The sequence below is a fragment of the Chiroxiphia lanceolata genome, chromosome 8, assembly GCF_009829145.1.
Source record: "Chiroxiphia lanceolata isolate bChiLan1 chromosome 8, bChiLan1.pri, whole genome shotgun sequence".
NCBI lineage: Eukaryota > Metazoa > Chordata > Aves > Passeriformes > Pipridae > Chiroxiphia > Chiroxiphia lanceolata.
In genome coordinates, this window is record NC_045644.1 from 26,298,368 (window position 1) to 26,317,133 (window position 18,766).

The 18,766-nt window shown below is 39.1% G+C and overlaps 2 long non-coding RNA genes across 3 annotated transcripts; both read left to right on the plus strand.

Moving 5' to 3' along the window:
• Positions 1-2,698: 2,698 nt before the first annotated feature.
• On the plus strand, positions 2,699-7,010 carry LOC116790584. Of its 2 annotated transcripts, none has more exons than XR_004358411.1 (4): positions 2,699-2,788; positions 4,496-4,621; positions 4,788-4,966; positions 6,977-7,010. It is a non-coding gene; the product is annotated as an uncharacterized LOC116790584 (long non-coding RNA). The 2 variants fall into 2 exon arrangements; XR_004358412.1 differs by lacking the exon at positions 2,699-2,788 and adding an exon at positions 3,374-3,447.
• Positions 7,011-7,259: 249 nt separating this feature from the next.
• LOC116790583 lies at positions 7,260-11,372 on the plus strand. Its single transcript, XR_004358410.1, has 4 exons — positions 7,260-7,438; positions 8,035-8,213; positions 9,420-9,527; positions 10,680-11,372. It is a non-coding gene; the product is annotated as an uncharacterized LOC116790583 (long non-coding RNA).
• The last annotated feature ends 7,394 nt before the right edge of the window (positions 11,373-18,766 follow it).

Consider the following 18,766-nt stretch of genomic DNA (forward strand, 5'->3'; position numbering starts at 1 on the left):
GCTCCTTGAATCCTCAGGCTTCATTTGGGCTCGGGTCTGGCTGAGCAGTTACAAGTGCAGCACAGCCTTTCTGGAGCAGTGCTAGCCCTGATGAGCACCTGTGCCGCCCTGCAGACAAGATATGAAATCAAAAGCTATGCAGACCTTCAAAGCTTTAACAGTCTTCTGAAAAGCTACTTAGACAAAAATGCACTCTGCCACTTTTATCTGTGCTCTGCTTAATACTATCATGGCTGTGCTGACTTATATTCTGCTGTGATTTTTCCAGTACTGCTTTCCTTCCTGGTGGAGAGTTTAGCCAGTCCTTAACATGACTAGCTAAAAATGAACAAAAAAAGAAAAAATAGTGCTGTCTGAAGAGATGCTGACTATTAGTATACCTTATAATTAGTATGTCATGGATCTATGTTCGAGGCAAAATTTCACTTAACCTCTTTGACTGGTGAGAGTTCCCTGTCACTGCAAGTGATAGGGGAAAACCAAATGGTGGGGTCTCTGCCACTCTATTCCCTATCCACTCAGGTCTCTGCGAAAAAATGACTCATGGATCAGTTTCCACAGATCAGTGGCCATCATCCTCTGTGAGGAGACTTGGTTGCCAGGACAACTGTTGCCAAGACATACTGGTTTTCCTTGGGAACAATTTCAGTGTGTTATTTCTGTACAGTAAACCATCTCCCACGTCTATTGTTAGACCCATGTGAGAAACTACTGGAGTTTTAGCTCCATGTGGAAATTAGGAAGCGGTAGCAGGGGAAAGCAAGTCCAATTATCAAAAGGGAATTTGCAGTCCTACAGGGATCTACACAAAGTTTATGGTTTGTGAGACTGTACATGCGCTCTGCAAACAGAGGCCCCAACACCCTACACTGGAAGCCTCTTCAAGCCATGAGATCAAAATGAATTCCCAAGCTTACAAATCTCTTTAAAAATATTTAGTTGGGAGTTGGATAAGATCCTTGGGGATATTCTGTACTGTAAAAAGTAGATATATAAAGTCTTATGACTTAGTGGAGTGGCTGTGATCAGCCACTGCATGTGCTGGAAGCAACAGATTCCAACACCTCACCCAACCTGGGAAATGGTGGTGGTTTTTTGGAACGACTTACATGCCCTCAAAGGATCACCCTGTTCCCTTTGAAACTGCTTGTAAGTTCACCTTTCAGTTCACCTGAAAGATTGCCTTAGCTTCACTTTGTTGGTGGTATAATGTTAATGGTATACACACAATAAAGAATCCCCCTTGTTACAGGTGCTTTATAAATTGATGATTTTAAAGCTTTACCATTCCTTTTTTAGTGTCCAATTTTTTTGGCATTAAATTCTTTTAGTTCAAGTGGAAAGTGTTTTTGATTATTATATAATGTTAGATAATACTCAACTGAATGGATGTAAGCTAGTTAAATGTATAAACCACTCTCTTGAAAAATACAAAGCAAAGCAATTTAACACCGTTCTTGTTGTCCACCAGAGGTCACTTACAGGCCACTTTATTATTGGCTGTGCTTTCATTTGCCTAGTTAGCATCTGGTGTTTCCCGTATTAAGTATTTCTGGATCAGCGGTGGAAATGCAGATCCTAAAGACCCTACTAATGATTTTGAATCTTTTCTAGAATCATTAACTTTAAGAAACAGAAAGTCAAAATCCTGCTGGAACATAGGAAAAAATCATGAAAAGCTGTGGGGATTTCACTGATCCCATAACCTTGGTAGGTAATCTCAGTGACTACATCATGCTTCATAAGTTTTGCTGTGCATATTAGAAGATATTCAGTGTGAACAGACTCTACCCTGTTGTATTAATACATCTACATGGAATTCTTATCTGGAATCTTTTCTTCTCAATCTTCACGAAATCTTTCTCAATGTGCCCCTAAGTTGAGAAAAAAATTGTTTACAGCTCCTGAAACTTCAGCTGCATGTGAATATCAGCTGTTGCATGCTAGTAGAGGTCTTTGCTTCTTAAATTTTTGTTGCAACATGGTGAAAACCCTTGACAAATCTCTATTTGGCAGATCAGTTGTCAGTGTGAACAGCTCATCCAAATTTGGCAAAAGTTGACATTCTGCATCCTCAGTTGTGGCTAAAGTGAAAAACTGGAAATCAGATATGGTGTTTTATGAGCCCTTAAGCATTAAGAACTGGCCTGTGTTTGAAGACATCTGAACAGAAAATAACCCCATTCTGTTCACATTTCATTTACAGCAGATGAAAGAAAAGCAAAGGAAAAGAGCAAGAAGATTTCCTGTTCGTCCTAGTTGAATGAAGGACAGATATCCCCCATTAGTCTATAGACTCTGTTAGCCCAATAATAGATAATGTGCTCTAAGCATTGGCATTTATTTTTGATTTGCTACTTTTGGATGGTAAGATTTAACCACTTCTTGCACAGAGCAGTATAATGCTGAAAAATTTGGCATCATACGTGCATGTAACCATCAATATATTTTTGTTTGATTCAGTTGAGTAAGTATCAAGGTGTAAACCTTGCTTTTATCATGAAGCACTGTAATTTATCTTTGTATGTAGGTGTACTGGAACAGACAAAACCTGCGATATTCTCTGTTTCTCCAACTCCCTTGTTATTCTAACACTGGGACAAGACTGTAGCTGTTCTCAAATATAAAGGTGTAAATATGCAACAATTTTACACTGTTCTTAGTTTTCCAGTTGCACTGAGCAATGCATTCTTTGCAAGAGTCAAACAGAAAGCTGAGTGAAAAGTGGTGCTGGATGAAAACTTCTGCTAAGTGATGCCCATACACAAATACATTATAAATGTATAAGGTAGGATCCCTTAAATCTCTATGAAGGTGAAGAGACAAGTTTTTTGACTTTATAGTCAAACTTTTCCAAGTAAGTAAAGCAGAAGAGCTGACTGGGGATGGTAAGAATAGCATTCTGATGTTATCTTCTTTCAGAATCTCATACTTTTAAAGCTTAGGTCTCTTTTACCTCAGCTGATGGGAAACTCAGTCAGCAAATTTTCAAAAGAGGAGGAGAAGCTCAGTACATGGGTTCTTAATAGTCAGTATCCTGAGTGACGGATCCTGTATGAATTGTGAACTTTGAATCTCAAACAGAACTTCCTCTGAATTAAGCACATTTTTTTGGGTTTTTGGTGTGGTCTGCCTTAGGACTGTCTCTTTCTCTTACAGTTTCTTTAAAGATTATCCTCAGCCTTGCAAACTGTGTTGTTACTGTGGCATTGTTCCTAGCGTGTCCCACTATATAAATTCCCTGTTCTCTCACAAGCAGCTGAAAATTCCCTGTTCTCTCACAAGCAGCTGATACTTTTACCTTGATTTTAGTATACAAAGTGGACACAGGACACCTAAAGATTTTATCACTAATGAGGGTTGACTGTTTCAGGGTAGAAAACAAAACAGAAAGCAACTATTCATCTGCACAGTCTCTTTGGCAGACTGACAGGTGGAAAGAAGCAGGTAAAGAACTTCAGCTCTACTTCATCCTTCTTATTGTGCAGAAGTACAGATGCACAGTAAGATACACAGGCAAGGGATAAATCACTACTGATTCAGAAGAAAATGATCCTGCACAGAACAGCTTCCACTTATATTTTTGTAAGAGCTCTAATTACACTCACTGTATGAGCACCTATTAAGAATGGTGCTCCATAATGCCTGCTCTGAGGTTTTTCTGAAACAAGGTTATTCCTAGAGTTTTGCTCTTGAAAAGTCTTTAATCCTGACTCTAATTGTCTCAATGAAAAGTTTGAAACACTTTGTAAACTCCTGGTTTCGGGGTAAAAGCACTCTGATGGTCTGACATCAAAGTGAATCAGTGAGCTAGCTGTGCATTTCTATCCACTGCTTTAGCCATATATTCCTTTGCAAGTGTCTAGAAGCTGTCATCCTGCTATGTTGTGATGAAAATAATTGGATATAGTTCCCACTTCTGTTATTCCCATATGATATTGCTGTTGGTGAAGAGTACTCAAAACTGATGGCTCCAAAGGCAAGTTTGAAACTTCAAAAGCCAAGTGTTCTCCTGTGCTGAGCTGCTTGCTTCTCCAAGGAAATGTGCAGAGAGCTGCACCATGTATCAAAGACCATGTAGATGTAAGACCACTCCCCCAAATGCACAAAGAAGGTACATTCAAGGATCTAAATAGTGAGGAACTCTGTATGCAAACTTGGAATCAGGAGAACCATATAATTCTGGAGGAAGAGAAGGCTGTATAGAAATAAACAGATAGAAAAAGAAATTACAAATCCAGTGGAAAAAAAACCTAATTGTTTCTGAATACTAAGACACTTGCCCTTATGATTTTTATTTATCACTTCATACAGACATTTACCATAGTTCTGTAGGTTTGGAACTTCATGTAAACATGCTGGCTTTGCCAGAGTTTAGTAAAATTTCTACTGTGTGATACTGATGTTTCAGCAAGATGGTGTCTTGACCTGGTGAGACCCTAGGGGTGGAGAAATTGCTGACAATCCTGTCTGCTTCATACTTCTGCTTTTGTAGGCAAGAAGCCTTTTAGGGAAGTTGAACAGTCATACAAGAAACCAGACATTTTTGTGGGTTACAAGGTTACAAGTTGAGCCCTGGATACCATTTTTTGACATTTGCTTCTCGGCCAAGATAGCAAAGGTCAGTGTGGAAATTTCAGCTTCTTACTTTAAAACAACAATAATTTTAAAAAAAATCTCTAATTCCAAATTTCTTTTTTAATGATGTTGGCTCTACAATGTTTTTATCAAATCATGTCTGACAAGTAGCACTGCTCTGAACTGATGTGTTCATTTTATTTTTACAGACCCTGAATTTATCCTAGCTTCTGAACAAGAAAGGTATAAGGCAGTCTGACAGCCTACATTTCTCTCTGATGCCACCACAACAGAGAACAACAGCCCCAGAAATGGGATCTTGACACTGCTGCATGGAGGGAGAGTTTTAATTTTTGGAACTGGAGATGTCTAATAGACCTTCTTCTGGGTAAGGAAGTTTTTTGCAAGCAAAATTGCTAAAGCATCTCTTCCTCAGCATTAAATTTTATGTTATTAATTTTGCAGAGCTACCTGGCTCACTGTGTTCTTGCTACTGTAGTTTCCATGTCCAAACAATAATACTGTAGCTAGCTGGACAGTGCAAGCTCTGTTGCAAGAAAGGCAGTCACTGAAGTTAAGCCTCAAATGTCATTCCCTCTCCTAGGTTGTTAAAAAATTTATCCATTGGCTGAATAAAGGGGAAAAAACCTTACAGTCAAAAATTTCAGTGCCTGCAGTTGTGCTGATTTTTTCGTTGTTGGTTTGTACTGTAACACAGCCAATGTCTGCCCAAGGCCAGGCAAAGAGCAAAGGGCTCACTCCCAGAATGTCCTATGCAGCCCCTCTAGATAAGGGTGGTAAAACTGAGGTAGGCAATGATCAGGATTGTGCAAGACTGAGATTAGCCGATCAGCAACCTCTTCCTAAAACAAAGCACAAAGTAACAGCTTTGGTAGAAATGTTGGTGATATATCTTTTTCTTTTGGCAGGGTTGTCCCCATGGTAAAAGTTCAGCAAGTTTCTGTGTAACTTCTTCCCTGCTGCCTTCTGTTGTGCTGGCTGCCAGGCAAGGCAGTGGTGCAGTGAGAGTTTCACTGTGTAATGGTGAAGTAAAAGTGTTGGTAAGCAAAGATCTCTTTGGCTGTAACAAGAATTAGGCTGTAGTGAGGCCATGCAAGCCTTTCAGGTGCAGACATGATGGTTGGAAGGGACTTTTGTAGACTGCCCCACCTGGGCACAACAGGCCGAGAAGGAGGCTGTAGGAGGATGTTTAACAGCATTCTGTCTCTGAGTAGCCTGTGTATAAATGTAAAACCACTTTTGAGGAGCAGTTTCGCTAGTACTTACCTCCAATAGGGCTGTCCTCTGCTGCCAGGCTCTCAGCTTTTGGGCTAATCACCAGGAGTTGTCACCTCCAAGACTAGGTCTGGAACAAGCACTTCATGCTGTCTCTTCCAGATTCTCTTTGCTGTTACCTCCATTGGGTGAATAATGTCCTAGAGCACTTTTCAAGGAGGAATAAAAGAATTACCTGAGACCTATATCTTTAAATAGGACCTCCAGAACTAGCTACCTGCTAAATATAAGTTTCGGGGCATCTTTCAAAGCCTAATTCTGATCTCTGCTGAGAAATCTGCAACTGCATGTGCCTTGGGACCTGAGGACTCTCATTACATCCACACAGTGTGATTCTCCATGTAGGATTATCTACTCTTCTATAAAAATAAATATGGATTGCAAAACTTGTTTTTTCTATTTAAGTTCCTTAAGATTTATTCAATTTTTGTGAGAAATTTGGAACATTTTGCTTTTTTATCTAAGCCATTGTTGGTGCCAATTGTCATTAGTCACTGATTGAATTGCTAGGAAACCCTGCCACCAGTTTGTCAAAGGGTAAACAGGCACTTTGGCTCTCCTAGAGTAAAGAATTGGGTGATCACCCTGGAAAACTTTGGAGGTAAATAGATCTTAGCTCCTGGCAGGAAAAACCAACAGAGATTTGAGTGAGGCTGAACCTCACACAATCCTCAGAGTGGATTTATCTGAGGGCTTACATTTTGTTTTCAAGTTTTCTTTTGTTGTGCCATTATTTTGAGCTTTGTCTTGTTACCTTCACGGGAGACATCAGAAGTGTCAACTTCCCTGATATTCGATAGTTACATAGTGTAGAAAGTCAGCAGAAGGAAATCCTTACAGAGCTGTTAAGAACTGGCTGGAGTCCATGAAGGTGGATAAGAAATATAACCAAGATTCAAGTTTTGTTATATTAGTTAGATAAATACGTTTCATTATTTTATTTTGGTGTGTACCACTTTCCCAGACTTTGATGGGAAGTTAATGGAGGAAGCACAAATAAGTATATAGAAATATGGTGCTTCTTAAACTCTGCTTTTTATCCTAATAATGATGCTCTCACAGTAATACACTAATGATTATACTTTATATTGTACTTTATCAGATGAAACATGACAGGGGAAGCTGTTTTCTGTGGGAAATCTTTTCTGAAGCTTAAAATGAAGAGAAATAATTGAGGTGAGTAGCAGAATTCATGCTCGATTTGATTCTTCTCTCCTTACCCAAATCTGTCAACCAAATGGTGCTTCCCTAAGTTTCTTTTTCGTTTTGACTGATAGAACTGTGAGAAAATGAGGCCACTTGACTTTAGTATGTGGCTATTTACTGTGGAAGTTCATCAGCTCATATTTGTGGTAGTTTCATTTTGGTGTTTTTTTCAGATAAACATGGACTATGTGGGGTGTGATTGTCTCAAACCTTCATTTTGGAAACAAGGACCATACTGTGGCTCAGCTTGTCAGAATGTCATGCAGAGCCTTCCCTTATGGTTACAGTCTTACTGTTCTGCTCAGAGAGGGCAGCAAAGTGTTGCAGGTCTGGGATTCAAAAGGATTTCAACTCTGAGGTGTGATACTGAGGAGAAAGTATCTTATTAATATACACGGTCTGAAAGGAGAAATAGGGGAGGCAATGAGATCATTGCCACTTAAACACACGTAAGCTTTTTGTCCTTTAAGCTGTGGGTTTTTCCTAGCAGTAGAGATGCTATCAAGAGAAGCAGCTTAATCACTTTGAGTTCAGACATACAGCAACCCTGATAGCTGTGAAAAGAAGAGTCCACACAGAAACACAATAGCTGGAGAGATGAGGATTCATCCCAAAATGGAACACTGTATGACTTATTTGCCGTGAAGATAAATGCTTTAAATTTAGACATACAATGAGCAAAATATCGAAAATAATTTGCAGCATGGCAAGATTGATGACTGTTGCTATATTAGGTATTTTCATTACACCTTGAGATTTTCAGATTCTTAGAAGCTTGGTTGTTTCTTTTCAGGTTTCTGTACATACAGATACAATCAGAGGCTACATGAAATGGTTCAGATACTATCCCTTGTTTGGTCTTTTGCCTGAAGACAGGAGTGTATTTCCCAGGCACCCCTTTAAAATGATGTAAATGGAGAAATTAATGAAATTACTTTTCTTGATTTGTTGCAGATCTGTGGACTTAGCAACGATTCTTTTTCAGCCTTTCAATGCCTTTGGCTTTTGCTGCTGATGGTAACAAGTTCAACCTGAAGAGAAAATGTATTCCTGGACAGAAATTCGGTGCAGTGCTCCTGCAGTCAGTGGCTCACCCAGCAGAGATGGTTCTAAAGGTGCAAAGAGAGAACCAGGTACAGAGCTATGATCATTTATTGAAATTGTGGTTTTGACACTCCTTATCATCCCTTTAGTCTTGTTTCATGCCTCATTCAGTCTTTTGTTTTGTCCTTTTACTTATCTCCTTTTTTTCTGCCCCATTAGCCTCTTTTAGACTTTGCACAATTTCAGGAAGCTGAAAATGCTTTCTGCATTTATAATGCTACTCTAGACACTTGGCTTTTAATAAATAAAAAAGAAATACTATACATTTTCACAGCAGCCTATAAAACAGAAGAGTAATGAGATTTTAATCTGATTGTACCATTTGTACTCTGAATCACTTCCTATTATACCCTACTGAATTATTACTGCTTTTTCTTTCCAGGGGCCAGCTCTCAAAATCAGAAACCGTGCTTGTTGGTTACTAATCTGATGGTCATAACTTGATTGCTTCATACTCTCTATGCCTCAACAACAGAGGCAACTTTTTTCATGCACTGCTGTGAACAGCAAATAGATCTGCAAGTGCTTTCTGTCATGTGGTAGGACCAAGTCACATGCTCTGCCAAGTTTCCAAATCAGTTTCTGTCCAAACTCCTAGTAAGGACATGTGGAACTTATCATATTCTTTCTGTATTATTGTATGTATACCACTTGTCTTGGAATTAGACACTTGCTTTTCAACCTTCAAGAAAACTCTCACCACTGGTTATGAACTATAGCATAAAATTTCTGTGGCATGTATTGATATTCAATATAGACATTTCCTGGTCCACATAACCCTCCGTACACCCTCTGCAATTCCATGGTTGAAATAAGTAAATCCAGCACTGTCTTTCAACAAACTGCTTGAGAGAAGTGTCCTTAATCATAAGACTTAACTCATTTTCCAGATCATATACTGTGATGTGTGATTGGATTACAGCTGAAGTATATTGGCTTTCTGGTTTGAGAGCATGTGTACCTCTGCAATAACATGAGACAGCATTTACTTCATTGGATTTTCAGTGCCATAAGTAGGTGTACTAAAGGCTTTTTCATCAAAGTAATGCATTCCCTAGTAAATGAAGCTTTCCACAGGAGTAATTCAGTGTTCTGGAGATGCTTTATTTTCCTAGTGGTGGGCAGGGAGAGGGGGAAGGAGTCTGTGTTTGGTGCTCTCTCTAAGCACTAAGAAGGTATAGTGGGAGAAAAACTTGCAAAACATTTAAACAATTTTATTTTAAATTAAAATTTAGAAGAAGAATTGAGAGGCCTGTAGAGTTTCCCTGGAAAAGTGGCACCTCCAGGAATAAAAGGAGCTTTAGGACCACAAGGAAAGAAAGGAGAAAAAGGAGAATATGGAAGTAAGAAATAATTTTCTCATGTTTCTATAATCTGGTTTTCAACCTTTCCGTGTATTTTCCAAAAAAATAAAATATTTGTATTAGTGTCTGGTATTCCTATAACATCATTTGAGGAAAGGTGTGATTTCCAGAAGTGTGAGGAGCTGAGTTGCCCAACATAACTGGGGGAACAGAGTGTCTTTAATGAGTCCCTAGCTTATTGTTGTCTGTGAGTGGAATACCAAACCCTCTATCTCATGTTATAAAAACCATTTTTTCTTCTCTCATTCTTTGCCTGTTTGTGTGTTTCTTCCTTCGACTTTTAATCATTTAAAAATGTTTATTTGTGTATTTTGCCTTTGGGAACCGAGCTTTTTCCCTTGAATAGATGACTTTGGCAGCCCTGAGAATTCAAAGCCTATCCAAGTGTTCACGTTGGTCAGGGATAAGGCTCTCCCAGTTGGACAAATTCCCATGAACGAATCTGCAGTGTGGCCTGTGATTTCTGCTCTAGAAATGACATAGCTCTCTGACATGGCATCAGATTACAGGGGAGCTAAGCATCTCGGAAACAGGTCCTGGGCAGTCATTTCAATATAATTACTAAATAACAACCTTAACTCCCAGTTACAGTAACTGACAACTTGTAGAGACAAGTAACAGCTTTGGAAACAAAAATACAGGTTCTCGATGCTGAATTAAATAGATACAAAAAAGATAAGGTCCAATCATTGATAAGTTTACTTTTTGGCCTGGTAAAATGATGGACATGCTTGTGCTGGAGAAGGGATGGAAAACAGGAGGTTGAAACAAATTTTATCTCACGTTGCTCAGGGGTGATGGTCATTAATTAAATTACGTCTCACTGAATACATCCTTCCTGAACTGATCTGAGAAACTTTAAGGATTACTTTACCAGCTTACAGGACAGGGCATGTTACATGGCCTGCAGGATCAGCCACTGTTCTCCATATGCTTGTGCTTTAAACATTGCATTGATATTCTATAAGTCTATTTTGTTAGACTTCTATTGGATTCTGACTACTACTTCAATTGCTTCTGTTTATAGCTGGTATCAGCTACTTCTGAAATATAGTTGTGAAATAGATAAATAACTAGAGCATGATCAATTTTTGGTATAATACAACTACTTGTATTCACTTTTGTTTCTAGCTTTGATTTTAAAGAACATCAAGAGTATTGCTAAAAATCGTCCTTGTCTCAACTGGATCTCTCTTTGTACAAAAGCTGAGAGTGCACTCGCCTATCTCAGAAATTAAGCTAAAACCACAGATGTACAAGAGCCCATAACACCTTGAAAACAGACTTGTATGGGGATATCTGATGAACAGACTGAAGGCAGGTTCATAAATCTGAATGGAAGGACTGTAACTTACTGGAGCTGGAATGACAGAGAACTAAGTAATCTACAAAATGAAGAATGTGCGATAATAAAAGACTTCAGAAAAATGGATTGACATTGATTATTCAAATTCACATGAGTTAATTACTTGTGAATTCTTGAGATGATGAATCTAAGAAAACCCAAAGTTTTTTTCTCAGTTATGTGGTTGATATAGAAGTTTGTTCCTGTAAAAGCAGCCTGGAATAACCAGAACAAGAGTGTATTTACAATTGTTGTCTCTTTGATGTTCAGTTTTGAATCTCCTAATAAAGTACAGATTTCATTTTTTCAGTCAATATGAAATAAATTGTGTTTATCATAGTGGTATAAGGTTAATAAGTTATGGCATGCTCAGGCTAGTTGTTATATCTGTCTGAGTTTCTCATAAATGCAGCATGAAGCAGTCATTTTTTAGTTATCTTGAAACTAGTGAAAAATTTGTCTATATTCCATCTTTGAACTGAGCTGTACACTTGGAGAAATTACTCTCCACATGTTGCTTCTGATATGTTATTTTATGATGTAAATAATGGATAGTGCTTACAGTCCTGTGCTTACAGTCCTATGTTACTTCAGTATTTAGTGATGCCTTTGCTCCTAGTGCACTTTTACTCTAGTTCTAAAATTGACTGATAATGATCACTGAGAGCCTAGAGTGGTATTTGTCATCTGGGTACAGAAGTCCACTGCACACAAGTGACTACTGACATAGGAATAATTTCTTTTTTGAAGTTTCAGCTATTTTTGTGCAGTGCTTTCCATGTGATGGGAAAATGAAACGTGCTGTAACTACAAAGAGGAATAAAACAGTGAACTGGCCAGCCAGGTTGTTTTGTGCAGTAAAACAATCAGAGAAGAACAGGATGATGCTTCTTGGCAATCTGTAGTCATCAATTGAAGTACAGGAGATATAAAACAAGATTTAAATGCAGGAGAAAGCAGAACATTTTTGTCTTAAATTAAATACAAAAGCCTGCTGGTGTAATGTACTCCAAGTGGAATTTAGCTCATGCAGAAAAAGAGCAAAAGGCCTTATTTATGTGAATAGGTCCTTAATGTGAGAGAAGTGATACCACAGGCTTTTATGGTTTTCTTGAAGGGAGCTTCTTTCACCTCAAGTGAACTACAGAAAGGCAATCACAAACAGTATCAAGAAGGAATAGGTGAATACCATGACAACAAAGCCCAATACTAAAAGTTTGACAGTTAAGAAGAATGTTTACATGAAGGCTTGAAGTTTTTGTCCATGGAGGAATAGTTTTTCAATTCCTCTTCCACTTTAACATGTGTAAGCTTAGGGCCTCTACAGAGAGAAGGGCTGTGTCTACACTGGCAAATTATGTGGACCCACAGGAACATGTCTCTGCACAGGAGCATTTGATGCCCAGCTCATCTGTTTTAAAGCTGTTATTTTCATTGCCTAATTCCCTGTCTACCTTTGTAAGTACTGACATTTCTTTTCTCTGCACTAGGTTAAACAGCTACAGAGAAAAAGCAATTACTGAAATGGGTGAAGGATATGAATTTTCTGGAGTATGATTTAACTGCTGATCTGCATCATGTTCTCCTTGTCGTTACTGGCATTGCATCTTTGCAGTTCTCAAGGCAACTGCATTCTTTTTCTGCATTAATTGGTGTCCTGCAGCTACAAAAACCAGAACTTTTTAAATTTTGCCTGGAAGTTTTTAATCAATATTTATTAGATGAAAATACAGGATATGGTGCAATATTTAAAAGACAGATTTGGGTTAATTTAGGACACGAAAGAGATGTTCTAGAGAGTAGGTACAGTCCTGTTCTTTCAGGTTTAGGGATCAGTGGTAATTCAGTCTCCAATGCATTTATTTGTAATGATTATGTAAGTTTACTTTGAGGCTGTATCCAAAAAACACTGTGAAATGTTTTCTAACCATTTCATTTGGAGCTGGACTAAGAGCAATTATGCCCCCAATGTGCCAGCCATTGGGTTACAATGACTAAACTACTGATTTGAAAAAGATCTGGAGCAGCGTTTTGCAGATGTGAATGGTTGTTTTCTTTCAGCTGAATTTTTTTAGAAATACTATTCCTAATTCCTATATCAGTGCCTGTCTCAGAAGTTTAGATCTGAAATGTAGTTTAGACTAATTTTTACATTATTTTGCCCAACAAATCTCCGATATGCTTGATAGAAATTTAAGAAACTTCTTGTAACCTTACGTTAATATTGTTTATGTTCAGAGGGCATTATGCTTCATTCAAATGAGATCTCTACAAACCTCAAAACTGCTTGCAGGTAAGTGCAAAACTATTCTTATGCTAAAAATACTGGAAGTTCACAAAAACAGAATGGGAGAACGTTCCTGTTGCATACTCATTTTCATACGGTTTAAAGTTATCAGGCAACTAACTTTTTTACCAGGCTGTGTACACTAAGGGTGTGTTTGGCCCCAGCAAGGATGGTATGTATAGCAAATCTGAGCTGCACTTCTTGAATCTTCTTGAAGTAAACACCCAGTCCTCAAGCCTTTAGGCTTCAGTCTGGTTTCACTTCTCCTGTTTCCAGTATCCTCTGTCTTGTAGGTTTATCCCGGTGTAAACCACCTCAAGGGAAAGGGTTCCCCAGCTGTTACACCCCCTGTGCAGAAACGAAGCTGCTTCCCTTCCTTTCTAGAAAACCAAACTCTGCTCTTTATTACACTGGTGAAAATCCATCTCTGGTGGAATTGCCCTAGAAATGCATCTGTGCAAGTGAAACTATAGCTGTATTAATCCAGGCTTTTGCAGTAAACTGTCCTGTGCTGAACCAGTGTTCAGAGGAGCAGAATAGCAGTGCTGAAATCTGAGAGCTTTGAAGGCCATTGCGTGGGAGCAGACTGAACTTCTCAGGCTGGACAAAAGTCCACAGGGCAGGAACCAGACCTGGAAATAGAAAATGAGCCTTTATTAAGTCCTATTACTTGAAACTTTTAAACTCAGCAAGGTACTATCAGATGTGCCCTAAGTTCTGACCTTTCTCATCATATATATTAGGGACACCTTTTCTTTCTGCAGGGACACCTTTCTTCAGTATGTGCTAAAAAGAAGCAGTTTGAAATTGTGTTCTATTATCTTCCAAGGGGCTTAAATCAGCATCCCTGATGACCACTTAATTTTGCATTAATTTAAACTAATCTGTGTTTGCTGTTATACCCCTGATTAAAACCATCTCATTTGGTGCTAATATGACCTCCGCAGAGCTTCCGAGTAATTCAGGATGAAAGCAGCATTTGTTAATCAGCTGCTGGGCTTATCTTGCTAAAACACAATTTCAGGTTAAGTACAGGCTTAGGAAGAGCTATCCTGTCACATGTGAAAAAACACAATCTTTGAAAAGCTCTTTTCCTTCTCCTAATTTTTCAAGTGGCAATTTTCAGTGGAAAGTACAAGGTGCAAACAGGAAGCTATTCAGTCAGTAGCAACTTGTACTTACTGCTTCATTTTCTTCTTTTGACACATAAATATGGGGAAGGGGTGGTTAACTCATGCTCAGAGCAGAGGAAAAGCATGTTCTTTGCTCTGGCTTGTTTCCTGTTGTGAAGGCATCAAACTGATGTGAAATATGCAGAGGAGAAGTGTTGTGCAGGGGTCTGTGACTTTAGTGCTACCGAATGGCTCTACTCCTAGGCTTAGCACCTGGAGACATAAGGAATGAAAAATAATTCCTGGATTGTAGTTTGGCCGATAATGCTTAGGAGAATAAATAATGCAGGAGAGCCTGGAAGTCTAGGTACAGTCTCATGTACCTAGAGAGTAAGCTCTCTGCCAAACCTCTCAGCATTAGCAGCATGACTGGATACTCCGTGGTGTCTCTAGGGGGAGTGAGTTTGTCCTGAGGCACCTGCAGCTAACATCTCTTTTTATGCCCTGTGACCCCAGCGAAGTTTCAGACATCAGTAGCTTGTGCTGTTTAGATCAGTGCTTCAGGGTAGACAGTTGTGAGAGCTTTTTCCTGGTTTTCTGTGTGCTCTGGCTTTTTTATGTCTTTAAGTAGTGGCACAGTTTGTCCCTCAGAACTGAGCTTGTGTGTTAATCCTTCAAGAAGCTTCTGGCAGCTTTGCAATGGGAGGAAGACTCTACAGTGTCGAACTGTTGGCATCCTCTTTCTGAGGTGTTCAAATTCAGATAAAACTTCAAGCAGCTGGACTAAGTATACAGAATGTGAGAGCAGAAATCAACCCACACTTAGGTGTCTGATTTCAGAGAGTCTGAGTGTGCTACACTGGACTTCATGGAAACGGGCCTGCATTAGGTCAAGTTGTGCAGCAGTCTGAATTTCAGTGTTTCATTGCACCCCCATCAGGCTTTCTTTGCTCACTTGGGAGAGCTCTGGACAGAATCTCTTCCCCTTCCTCCCATCTGCACTACTGGGCTACAACTCTTGGCCCAGCCTTGTGCTTCAGATGCATACAAAAAAAGGCTCTCTGCAACTTTCAGTCCTGCCCCAAGATTTATTCCCAAGCATGTTTATGATTCAAACTTTTGTTTATTACAAGAGAAGCTAAGTTACTACAAGCTGCTTTAGCTGAGATGGGCACAGCATTTCAGCAAATTTAGGTAGAAATCCTGAAATCTCTTAAGCAACATCATAGTGTGTCCATTGGTTACTTACCTGATTATCTCCTACCTTGCGCTTTCTGGATCCAATGACACCTCTGTAAGGGTGTCCCACTCAGAAGTGGTGTGATCAATACTATGTTGCCTATAGCTCACAACCTTCTAACTCCTCTATCACCTCTCCACCCTGCCTAAGCAACACTATGTGTTCACAGAAGCAAGGTAAAGGCAGGAGGAAGTGATGCATTTTTAAATGCTTTAACCTGTTTAGCTTTTTATTCCAGAGACCTGCAGCTAAACTGAAAATTGGGGGGTGTTGGTACTTCCTAAGTCTGCTAAGTAGATCTTTTATTTGTGCAACAAAAGCTAGTAAAGCAGGTATTATCTTGAAGCCTCAGATTGTTCTCTACGTGCTGTTATTTTCCAGTTCCTGGTATTTAGCTTAAAGCTGCAATTGCCAGCACGTGGAGAATCTCAGCTTCCATTTTCATGACTGAAGTGCATTTCTAGTTTCATGACTAATGATGAAAAAAGGTTAAAAGCCTTTAAATGGAAAAGTTCTACAAGCAAAGTAAAAATGTTCATTTCTTTTTAATTTCATGTTTTAAAGTCTATCTTAAAGCCAAAACTGTATTTTTAATAAATGGGTGATACATAAATAAACATCCCAGATCATAGGAACCCCTGGAGGGAGTTTCCAAATCTCTAATCTTCAGCTACCCTTTGGTAAGATGACTTGTTTTATTTAGGATATAAAGATGTCCCTCGACATCTTTGAGCTGTAGACTGAGTAGCAGTCTGGTATGACAGCAATAAATTTGTGCTGTACTGCTTCACTGATCTACCCTTTGTAGAACACTTCTCTAGGGCTCTCTTAAAAACCATTACAGATGTTTCTGCACCCGCATTACATTCTGGAACTGATACAGTAACGTGGCTGCTTCACACCAGTGTGAGATGGACACCAGTGCCTGATGCACGCTGCTGTGCTGCATTTACTCCTTGCATACTTGTGTAGTTACAAGGGTTGTGGCTGATTTTTTGGAAGTAATTCATTGCATCGTAATCCTCTGCGTTTGTTACAATAAATAAAACACTGTTCTGGTGTCACCTTGGGGGGGTTCACACCTTGGTGCCTCTGTCGGGGCGTCCCGGGGCCGCTTTGAGGGGGTGGGGGAAAAATCTGGACTGGATTTCGGCCGGAGTACGAAATGGGGGAAAACCCGGACTGGATTTCAAAAAAAAACAAAAAAAAAATTAAAAAAAAATGAAGGGTTGGACTTGATGATCTCAGAGGTCCTTTCCAACCCAGCTGATTCTATGATTTTATGAAGTGTCAGCAACAGTATTGCAGGACTTTGCATGGCAAGAAAAGCTGCCAACTCATCACACGATAGCAGTTGTAAAAGCTATTTAAGAAATGCTTCACATGTTGTCTACAGTGCTTATAAATCACTTCACTGAAAATTGTATATTACACTCTGTCTCAAGTTACTGGGAGCTCTCCAGGGGTTTTGAATACTGCAGTCCTGGAGTTTGTCTTTGTCAAATACTCTCAGAATAGTTCTGAATTTGGTTTTTATTCTGGCCAATTGTTTGAGTTGTTGAAAAGTATAATAGCTTATATCACTTATGTCTGTTACAGTGGCACAATGTGTTCCTCTGGAAAGGTAAAAGAACATAAAAGATGGGAGTTATTAGGCAGTTGAGCTCTATTTGTGTGGAAAAATAGATACTAGAGAAATGCAATGTACCATTGGCATGGTAACACTGGTACCAAAACATTCAGGAGTACAGTCGCTCTCCAGGTCTTGAATATTAAATTTTATAAGTTAATACTTAAAACCCACTTTAACTTTAGAGGGTTGTCCATGGGAACAATGGAAATGGCCTGACCTTGTGAAGGAGGCACTCAGTGTACCCAGCAGGCTGGGCTCTGCACAGGGTTGAACACACATTTGAAAAGACACAGTTAGGAAAAAACTATACTACACTTATTTTTGAGTTTGAATCCCTGAGGTGGTCTGGTAAGACAGACAAGGAATGAGACTGCTTGAAAAATAAGCATATTAGAAGTGTTCTTATGTAGATTCCCACTCCTGAGAAACAAGAATATTCCTGTCTGCCAGATGTTTGCATGTGTCTCTGTTGCTGTCCATTCCCTCACAAACTAGACGTTGTAAGATATCACAGCCTGTTTTTATAGAGGGAATGCTACAACCTCTCATGAATGTGAACAATAATATTCAGAGAATGGGCAAGTATGTGACTGGTGATAGACATGAGAAAACACTCAGAGTTTCAGGAGATGGGAGAAAGGCAGGAAAAGGAAAATATATTAGCAGGACAACAGCTGCTCCAGTGATTTGGCAAACTTATCTGATGATATTGGTTGAGACCTTTAAGTAGACTTCACTGTACCTGTGGTGTGTGTGAGCAACACCAATGCCAAAAGACTTGTTTTAGTTCAGCACTTTTTTGGAAGCTCATGTCTGACAGAACGAATGAAAAACATAACCAACAGGAAGGGTGCCCGTGGTTGTGCTGCTGTTTGTATTTCTAGAACAGTATGGACAGGCCAGCAATCTACTACATCTTTCACAGTCACTGCTGTGGAGATAAGAGTGGAATGAGGTAATGACTGTGTAGTTTCATGGTACACACATACATTGGGATCTGAGACAAAATGAACTGAAGATGCTGCCTGTGCTTTTGCATTTCAGGTGGAAAAAGTGTGGGGAAACACATAAAGCATTGTACAGATGTGCATGTGTTTGTCATGCTTAGCAGAATGGATATGAAATCTCTAGGCCAGGCTGTAGTTCACATTGCCTCACTAAGAATAGGATAACTGCTCTTCAACCAGGCAGTGAGCTGCTTGAGCACACAGGGGCTAGATTGCTGCATGCCAACCTCTTAGAATCATTCCTCAAATCAGGGCATTGAATGCTAAAACAAATTCGTAAATAAATATAATTAATAGATTTCAATAGGTAGCTGAAATTATTATTAAAATTTTGTAGAGTTTCTTTTGTCTTATTAAGAAAAATAGTGTTAAATCTTCAAAACTACACATAAAGCTTCTATAAAGGCTGTAAGGGGTGACCCCCATGGAATAACAAAATGATATTTTATTAGTTAAGTAGTTGACATTCATGGTTATTACATTTCTCAGAGTTATTAAATAGTCTCTTTGATTTGTCATTCAAGTTAAGTCTGCTGTCTTTTCATAACCTACTAAACAGTTTCGGTTTGAATCATTTTGGCCTCAAGCAATATT